Source organism: Pinus tabuliformis, chromosome 3_1 (assembly GCF_031772625.1).
Source record: "Pinus tabuliformis cultivar Carrire ecotype Pingquan chromosome 3_1, CPIR1, whole genome shotgun sequence".
Classification (NCBI taxonomy): domain Eukaryota; kingdom Viridiplantae; phylum Streptophyta; class Pinopsida; order Pinales; family Pinaceae; genus Pinus; species Pinus tabuliformis.
In genome coordinates this window covers 434,688,528-434,699,032 of record NC_142301.1, presented here as the reverse complement: position 1 = coordinate 434,699,032, position 10,505 = coordinate 434,688,528, and positions in this window count along the sequence as shown.

The window sequence follows — 10,505 nt, the reverse complement described above, 5'->3', positions numbered from 1 at the left end:
GATTAGCTTCTGACATCCACTGCTGCAGGGGCCTCAAATTGATGGACTTTTCCTTGGCTTCCGTACCCATAATTCTATCCCTCCATATGCTGATATGCTTCCCATTACCTGGGACTTTAGAGATGTGAGACTTGAGTAGGGGTAAGGTTTTTTTGATCAATTTCCAAACAGGGGTACAGTGCCTATCAGTGATTGCATCAGAGAGGATGTTGCTATTGCTCCCACTCAGATATTTCCTTTTGAGGACCTCTGCCCACCAGGTTCCCTTCTCTTTTAAGATTCTCCAGGTTAATTTGAAGCCCATTGCCATATTTGCCAGCCTGGGAATTCTAATTCCTAGTCCGCCATTTTCTATAGGGAGGATGACCTTTTCCCATTTCACCAAACTGAATTTTTTTGTGTCTTGCTTTCCTCCCTTCCATAGGAAGCTTCTTAAGATCAGCTCCATATGCTTATGAATGCTTGATGGTGCGAGGGTAATGGCAAATTGGTAGATAGGGAGGGCTGAAAGGATTGCTTTGATGAGGATTGTTCTGCCCGCCAGGTTAAGCCAATACATCCCCCAGCTCTGTAGTTTCCCTCTCAGCTTCTCAATTAGCTTGACCCAAACTTCGTTTTTGATTGTCTCTTTGGCCAGAGGCAGTCCTAAATACATAAAGTGAGACCAGTTTGATTGAGCTGGGATTTCCATGATTATAGAGATCCTTTGGGTTATGTATCTTGGAACATTCCAGGTGTAAATCATGCATTTGTTGTTGTTTAATTTGCCCCCCGAGGCTTGAAGGAAGAGGTCCAGGATGGCCTTGAATCTCCTGGCCATGAGGCTTGAGGCACCACCGATTAAAAGGGTATCATCTGCAAATAAGGAGTGATTGATCCCCTTGGCTCCTCGGATGATGTCCACTCCTGTTATTTCCTTTAACTTTCGCTTGTTTTCCAGGTGCAAACTTAATGTCTCTGCCATGATGATATAGAGGAAGGGGGAAAGAGGGCAGCCTTGCCTCAAGCCTCTTGTGCTCTTGAAGGCGTTGCAGGGCCTACCATTGATTAAAGGAGATGTCCAGTTGTGGGAAACACATTCCATAATCCTACTGATGAAATGCTCTGAAACCCCGAAATTTGCAAGAACAGTCCTCAGAAATGTGTGGTTTACCCTGTCAAAGGCGTTCGCCATGTCCAGCTTGATTATCATACCCTTCTCATTTCTAGCAACGCTGCTGTGTATCGCCTCCTGAACCAGAATTACATTATCTGTTATGTGTCTCTTGGGGAGAAATCCTCCTTGGTTATCCGAGATGAGAGAGGGAAGGATTTTTTTCAGCCTATTTGCCAGAATCTTTGTGATAATTTTGTATGAGACATTGCATAATGAAATAGGTCTGAACCTGTCAAAGGATTGAGGGTTGGGCTCTTTTGGGATTAGCGCTAGATGCGAAGATTTGATACTGCTGCCCATTTTACTTTTTGAGTGGAAATTTCTCACCATTCTTATGTAGTCTTTCTTGATGATGTCCCAGTGGGTTTTGTAGAAGCTCACCGTGAAGCCATCCGGCCCGGGTGCTTTGTCAAGAGGCATACTATTGATTGACCACTCAACCTCCTCTATTGAGATTTCTTTGTCCAGTTCACAGTTTTGAGCTTCTGAGACCTTTCTCTCAATGATGTTGGCGAAATCTGGATTTTCTTGATAGTGAGGATCAGCTGTGAGTAGAGATTGAAAGTGTTTAGAGGCAGCCTCCTTGATTTCCCCTTTGTCAGTAAGCTCTTTGCCTTCAAACATTATCCTTTCAATGTTATTTCCGGCTCTCCTTACTTTAAGACTGTTATGGAAGAACGAGGTGTTTTTATCCCCAGAATTGAGCCAGAGACATCTTGACGTCTGTCTTAGCTCTTCCTCTTCTTTACGGTGCTGATTGTAAAGCGCTTTATACAGCTCACCTTCTTTCCTTTGGTCTTCTTCCGTTTCTTGGGCTGCCTCCTTTTCCTGATTCCATTGCTCTAATTTCATTTGCAGATCGTTGTTTACCTTCCTTTCCTCCTTCACGTGATTCCTCGCCCACTTTTTTATGGCAATCCTCAGCAACTTGATCTTTGTTTCCCAAACGAAGTGCGGGGAGCCTGTTATCTTCGTTGTCCAGGTTTCTTTTATCATGGTTTTGAAGTCCTCGCTGGAATCCCAGGCTCTGTTGTATTTGAATGGCAGCGGACCCAAGTCTTCCTCTTTGTCTAAATACAGCGCCACGGGTTTGTGATCAGAAATGAAGCCCTGTATGATTGTGCTGCGAATCCTCGGAAAGTTGGCAACTGTTCTCTCCTGTACAAGGATTCTATCAAGTCTCTCTTTGATATTATTCCTGCCTGTTCTTTTATTTGACCATGTATAACGGCCATTTTGAGGAGGGATGTCTATGAAATTGTGAGTTTGTATGATATCTTCCAGTTTTTCTCTAGATGGGTCAATGAAAAACTTCCCTCCTAGCTTCTCCTCTGCATTCCTTATTAAGTTCAGGTCTCCTCCTAGAAAAATATTCCTCCCTTGGGTAGTCTCAAGATCTGCAGTTAGAGAATCCCAACAAGAAGCTTTGTCTCTGAAGTGTGGGGGAGCATACACGTTATAGATTGTGTATTCCTCCTTCTTATCTGTGCTTTGCATATCTATTCTGATCCACCATCTGTTTTGCTTGTTATCTATGAGATTCCAGTTACTTTTGTTCCATATTACTCCTATACCTCCTGAGGCTCCTATTGCACTCATGGCTATTCCTTCGTACTTTCTATTTCTTATCAGGCTGTTTTGGAATTCTTGTTCACTGATTTTGGTCTCCTGGAGTAGGAGGAAGTCTGGTTGTTCTGCTTTAATAAGGTCTCGGACTGCATTTGCTTTTAGGGAGGAGCCCATCCCCCTACAGTTCCAAGAGACCAAAATCATCATTTACCTGATTTGTTGTGGATCCCACTTTTCTCCTTCATCTTCTCCCCACTTCCTTTGTTCCTGTCAAGGTATGTGTCCATTGGTTGCTGGGTCCCTGTAGCCATTTCTTTAGCCGCATTCTCATCTCTTATTTCCTTGTTTGATTTTCTTCCTACTTTTCTTGGTGGATCCGTGGCTGCTATGTTTTCCTTTGTTTTATTTCTAGTTAGAATCCTTTCCACTGTTGGAGGTGGGGAGACTTGGAGGGGAGAAGAGGGGGAGGTTCTGGGGCCCTTGGGAGATGGAGGGGGGGATGAAGGCTCCTCTGAAGCCAAGGATTCAAAGGGATTGGAAGATGTGGGGATGGGAGGGCCCGAGCTTGATGGATGAGTGGAGAAGATTGGGGTTTCAGAGGAGGGCTCTGCTGATTCAGGGGGAGGGTTTGTCTTTTTTTTTTTTTTTTTTTTTTTTTTTCTGACTATTTCCCATGCTTCCTCGGGGGTTTCATTATTGCTATTATCTTCTGATCTAGATTTACTGCACCTATTAGCAAAATGACCGTATTCATGACATACCTTACACTTGAAAGGGAGCTGCTCGTAGTCCACCTGCTGAATGTGCGTCCACTGATCTACTTTGAGTTTGATTGCCTCTGGTAAGCCTTTGCCCAAATCCACTTCTACACAAATCCTTGCGCATGCATGCATATTCTCCTTTGGCTCCGATCTGTCCATGTATTTCCCTACTGCGTTCCCGATGGCCCGTACAGATTCATCTCCCCAACAGTGAAGCGGAAGATGTGGGAGGCGTACCCAGACAGGAACTGCATTGGGAACATCCATTTCTGGGTCAAAGTCAGGGGTCCAACGGTTGAGATAAAGGCCTCTGGTGTCCATGAAATAGGGTCCGTTTCTGAAAATGAGGTTACGGTCCTCCACTGATTCAAATAGGAAGGTAAAGAACCCCCTTCCACAAAACCTTATTGCGATTTTTCCATGGACCATAGCATTCCAGTTTCTTTCTACCCAGCGCTGAACCATGCGAGGGGAGGGCCATAACCCCGTGAACTGGCCAACCAGGCCGCGTTCAGCAAGGGCCACAACAACTCTCCTTGGAAGTGCTGGGGGAAGAGAGACTTCCGGGATTTCATCCAGCTTCTTGACAAACTTTGAGGCTGAAGGCCGAATCCTTTCCGTGATATTCTCTGGGATAAGAGATGCAAAGGCTTTCTCCAGTTCAGCCTGCTCTTGAGAGGGTGGATCCATTGAGCCACGCAGGGGCACTCTAACGACTGGCGAGAAGATCCGGATGAGGAGAGGGCAGGAGGCCCTAAGAAATGGGAAGCAGCGAGAGGCTGCCGACAGCTGCAGAGCTGCCAAACGCGATCAAGATGGTCAGGGCGGGAGGCCCGAAAGAGGGGAGGGCAGGAGGTCTCGGGCGGAGGGGGCCCGCAGCAGGATGCTGCAGCCCAGCAGCAGAGCTGCCAAGCTCGGGCAAGCTCAGAGGAGGTCAGGGCCGCGGCCTGGAGCGGGAGCTCGCCATCGCGATCAATCCAAAGGTTATATATATATATATATATATATATATATATATATATATATATATATATATATATATATATATATATATATATATATATATATATATATATATATATATATATATATATATATATATATCTATATATATATGTGTGTGTGTGTGTGTGTGTTGACCCGCGAAGGAGTTGATTGCCAATTGCGATAAAGGCAATCCTCGGGAAGTGTGCAGAGGTCGTACCCAAGCGGAGAAAGGTATGATTTGTGTGATTTTCCTTTGTAAATGGTTTATAGCGGAAATATGTGCCGATAGAGTATTTATGCGAGGATCATATATTAACCAAGGTTTGGAAAGGGAAAGGTTATATATGTGTGGATTATGAAGGTTTAAAGGTCCCGATAGGAAGGATTCAGAAAGGCTTTAATCAAAGTCCTATAAAAAGACTTGAGGGTTGTTAAAGGTTCCGATAGAGGGTTCAAAGTGGGGTGATTATGTTTCGATATAAAGGAACTGATAAAGGGCCTTAACCATCAACCTTAATGTAGTTTTGACCTGGTAGGTCATGTTTATTCCTGGGAAGGTGATTTATGCATAAGACTATATGCATATTGTGGGTAGAGTAGGGCTAACCCTGTGTCAACAACATTATTCATAAAATTGAATTTACCATAGATAAATCAGCAGTTGAACATGTGGAAAATCAAATTTATTAGAGGAACTCATGCACTGAAGGAATATTCCATGGTATATTTGGACTGAATATTAGGTGGGGCCTCATCTCACAGTTATCTCAGGTTCTTCTACTCACTCTTGAGGACTACGAGTTGCACATGGAGGAATCAAACAATTATTGAAGGATTCACGCAGTTCATGAAGGAATCACGCAGAGCTATCTGGGGATCATCTACATATGTGGCATCACTTAGTTCGAGTTTGCATTTGTTGATTGGAGTTATCATGGTACTTGGATTCACTCATGGATGAATTTACTATGCCATATGGAATTCGATTTCCCTTGATGTGCACATATGGAATTCGATTTTGCTATGGTGTCTCTATCTTCTCCACATTGAACTTGAATTATCTTTCCTTTGGATTTCCTCCAAGTTCAGTTCTCACATGCATTCTTCCTTGGGATTTGCTCCCAACTCTATATAATAAGGCTATATGCTCTCATATTGTATCATGTAATACGAGCTATTGTGCTTGAGGAGACTCTGTGGGATTGTATTCACTACTTGCAATATAATACAACAGTCTTTGGGGTAAAGCGTGATGTTGTTCTTCTCCTTGCATGTGTGGTAAATTCTTGACTTGTTGTTATATTTCAATTTATTTCCTCATCTCATTATTTCTTTCATGCTTGTTTCAAGTTATGTTAGTATGCAACTATCTCATATTAGCATAAGAATTAATTATTTGCTTTAGGAAAATAAATCTTCTAGTGGATAATAGATGTATCTTTAAGAATTATTTCCACTACACTTATTTAATTTCATGTTGATTTAATGATTTGTGGTGAAGTTTTGTAGATGAATCATTATTTGGTCAAGCTTTTCAAGCGTGAAGGGAAATTCTCGGAGGAATCAACCCATTCTTGAAAAATATTCAAGGAGAACCCACATGTTTTGAATTCCAAAGTCTCATCTATATCTTATTCGTGTTTTTCCGGGATTCTTTCAAGTTTCCTAAAGATTTTATTTCTTGCATCAAAATATCAAACTTGGAAATTTTTTATTTTATTTTATTTTATTTTTATTTTTATTATTATTTTTTTAATTTTTTAATTTATTTTTTTTTATTTTTTATTTTTATTTTTATGTATTGTACTTCATTTATCAATATCTGGCTATTTCAAAGAGCTAAGTCATGGCTAGTCAAAGAGGAGAGCTTGCTCATACTCTTTGGCCTAGCCTCTTGTAGATTATTTTTGTAACATACTTTGTAGTTATCTTGAGCTAACATTTGTTGTTGTAGATTTTTTTTTAACATGTTATCTTGCAACTACTTGCGGGGTTCATCATCGGAAAATTATTTACAAATTTGCATGTAGGACCTTGGGGCTCAGATTTAGTGATTACTTCCACCCTTAGGCTAGATTCATCTTAGATAAGGCCATGTTCTTCTTGAGGAAGGCCGAGTTCATTTTGGCCATCTCTTGCTCTCTCTTGGCCGTGGCCATAGAGGAGGCTTCTCTTCTCTTCTTCTTCTTTGGAAAATTTGCGTTTTGTTGAGCCTTTGTGGGTCTCAAATTTCATAAATCTTCAACGAGGAAAAGTCTATGGTTTGATTTCAATTTGTTAATACTTTCATTGGATTTAAGAGAAGACTTCATTGCCTTTTCCTTCTTGTAACAATTGATAAAATTTCTGATTTGGGAGCGTGGGTTTTACCCATTGGTATCCCTATCTCTCCACCTTTTGGAGAGGCTTGACGATCTAACTTTGTTGGTTTATTTCATTTTGCATGCATATTATCTAATTGAGAAATTAACACAAGATGCATCACACTCATTTTGCATGCAATTTAATTTAATTTACTACATGTTTTAAATCCATAACAAGTTCAAATTTTTTGCATGCAAGCACTTTTTACTCGATCTTATTTGGGAACATAGTTCCAAGTTTACTTATGCTTCACCATTAAGCACATTTTACATGCATAAAGTATTTGGACAAATTTTCTCCATAAAGTAACATTTTATTTCGTTTCAAGCAAGTACATTTCAAGTAGATGTTAATTCTCATTGTTTGGTTAATTTATTTACATGCCCCAAGCATCACTAAAACTCGCCTCCAACTTAAGTTGGTTGAATAGAATTTTAGGGACCCTCTACCTCTATTGACTCCTCTTTGTGAGATCCAAATATTTGGGTGAGGATGAGGTCTGGGGACTAGAGTTCAATTGTAACTTTGCCTTAGCACTAATAAAATAAAATGAACCAAGAAAAAGATTCCATCATATTTGCTTTGGTTTAAAGTCTCACATGCAAATCTTATTTCAAGATGCACTTTGGATGCAAGCATTGTAATCTCTTTTAGTTTTGCAAAAAGTTTAATTTTCTTGTATTTGGAAATTGACTCATCTTTTGGTTTAATTGCTTGTTGTCATGAATTGTTGATTTCACTTTTAAGTACTATTATTTTGGCTTGCAGACTTAATTGCATGTTGTCATCTTGGTCTAACATTTGAGTTATTCTTGTATCCTTTTTAGCAAGATAGTTTCCATTCTTTGATTTATAGACTTATTCATTTTGAAAGCATTTATAATATCTTGCGATAAGAATTTAACGTTTCACTTTTCAAGGTTATTTTGGCTTTCCATTTGAAAGCATTTCACTTCATTTTAAGCAAAATACAATTTCATTTCTTAAAGAGCATATACTTGGAAGGCACTGGTTGTTTATGTATTTCATGCTTATCTTATGGTAGTTATTTCTCATATCAATTTTTTGCTTATAAATCTTGAAGAGTAATCTATTTAACTCTAACATTTCTTCTAGAAACTCACATCCTTTTTAACTTAACTTTTCATTAGGGACCATCCCCCTTAGCTAACCTAGGAGATAGCTCAAATGAAGAGAGTTGGGATTAGTTTGACAACCCCTTCTCTGAGTTCCCTGCCACCAACCACACCTTGTGGGGTTGAAGGCTTTTCTCATTAACTTGTAGGTAGGTGTAGGCGGCAGGGTCAACAAGATCCATGACTCAAGTTGAGGTGGCGAATGTCACATGAGATGCAAATGATGTGTACTCATGACGTGGACAAGTTTTTGACATGACACATTGACACGTGACATGTGGCATGTAGATATGGCCATTTCAGATGGCTAAGAGGCTAGATTCTGGGTAATACGTGGCATCCTTGGGGAATGCCATGTGGCAGGTTAACATCATCCTGACATTAGAACAATTTCAACAAGAGGCAGTTGTGTGGTGATGTGGAGGATATGCTTATGTGTCGCCTAGTCGATACTTGGTTGTGGATGGTAGTGGCACTTGGCATGGAATTCCCATGTAGCAAGGATGTGGTGGCTCACGTGGATAGGGGCAACATCATTGCATACCGCGAAAGAAAGTCAATGGTTCCTTTTCAAAATGGGTCGTGGAGTTGACGAACCCACGGAAGGGACGGTAGGCACGTAACAAAGGATGCCTCTACAAAATGTAAATGCTCACGGTGAGCCATGGAGATTGAAAGGAGGTGCGATGAAGAGAGAAGGGTACTGACCGATGGAAGCGCTAAATGAGGATCATCTATTAGTTAATGAAAATGTGTTCGTTGCAGTGCAAAGTTTGGACAAAGTACCCTTAGAGATGTGAGGATAATGTGGGGCACGGTGGTGCTCTGGCATTGTGACATGGAAAGTTCCACAATTGACCCACATGAGGTAGTGGTGCAACGTGAGTGCCACATTGTGAATCCTTGCTGATGTGGCAGGGTTATGGGGCTCAATATTGAAGTGGGAATAACTGTTGATCCAATGGTTGGATCAAGGAGAAGTTTATATCACCAAAAATATCTCGACGAGTTGAATGCAATGGTGTAGGCCAAAGTTAATTCCACTAACTTTGGAAAATGAGATACTTGGTAAGCCCATTTCCATGACGAGACAATCAAGGTTGGGTTAACTGAAAGTAACACCTCCCATTCAACTAGGATTACTCCAAGGGGGTGGGAGAGAGTGCTACACATATATTTCCAGAGAATACAAATTAGAATATTGTCTTCAAGGATAAGGATATTGATGATGCAGTGAAAAATATGAATTCTAAAAATGAAGAGAAGCCATGGAAGGGATATCTAAGTGTCTTGAAAAATTATAGAGAAGTGCATGGAGTAAAATGGAACATGTTGTTGGATCACAAAAACTTATTGTTAATGGATGGATCTCTAGAAAATGAACTTGCATATTTTAAAAGAATAAGGAAGCCATAAATTATTATGAAGTTTCAGGATTCAGAAGGTATAAGATTTTTGTTCCATATTTGTCTATTTGGTGATATTGAAATGGAATCTGAACCATGTAGTATAAAGTTAATTAGTTGGTTATATGTCTTAAAAATTTATGGAGAAATGCAATGAGAAGGAAATTTTATAACTCACTCATATCAACAAATTGATGAAGTAAAGCCTCAAAAAAAGGAAGTTAGTATTCACAAGAAAATGGGAATGACAACTCAAATTTATAACCATGATTTCAGATTTCGGTTTAAATTGAAAAATTTCATGGAAATCAGAACAAGGGATATGGTTGAAGCTTCAAAACAATAAAAAAAGGAGGAAATGTACAATGTTAAATAAATTTCCACCTTATACTTCTTTCTAAAGATTCATAAAGCTGATACAAGGTGTTATGGTAGTTATAACTTAAGAGATTTTTTTGAAAAGTTTGACACTCATTAAGGTAAGAAGGACTATTTGGCACTTGTTGATATTGTGGCTGATTCAGTGGAGAGAATCCCGAGTGTTGGTACAAATGAATGTGAGCAACATGAAAATTTGTTTGATTATAGTAGGGAAAATTTTAGGGGAGAAATTTCGCAAATGGGCTATTTTTGGGACATTTGACCAATTTGGTTAAAATTGCCCTTTTTTTTAACATATGTATGATTAAATGGATTATATTCGCCAAAAATTTACCAATTTTAATAGTAAATTACATGTTTTTTATTCAATATTCGCCCACATTCTATACACATGAATAGTTGCCTACAATACTATATATAGGAAAAATATTAAATCACTAAAAAATACCCTGTGAATATGGCACAAGATGTGACCAAAATTATCTAAAAACTATCATTGAGGCAATTGGAGAGGGTGCAACCTATACAAAAAAATGACAAGCAAAGTATGACAAAGAAATTGTTTTCTTTAATATGTTTGTTTTATATGCATGTTTAACCAAAAAAAGTATGAAAACAATCAATATCCAAAGAAATTTAAATTGCACAGAGGATACATTAGCAAAGCAGGGAGGTATCGATAACAATCAAAATTGAAGAAGACAAAATTAGTAAGAAAGATTTCCAATTGGAAATTCAACATTAG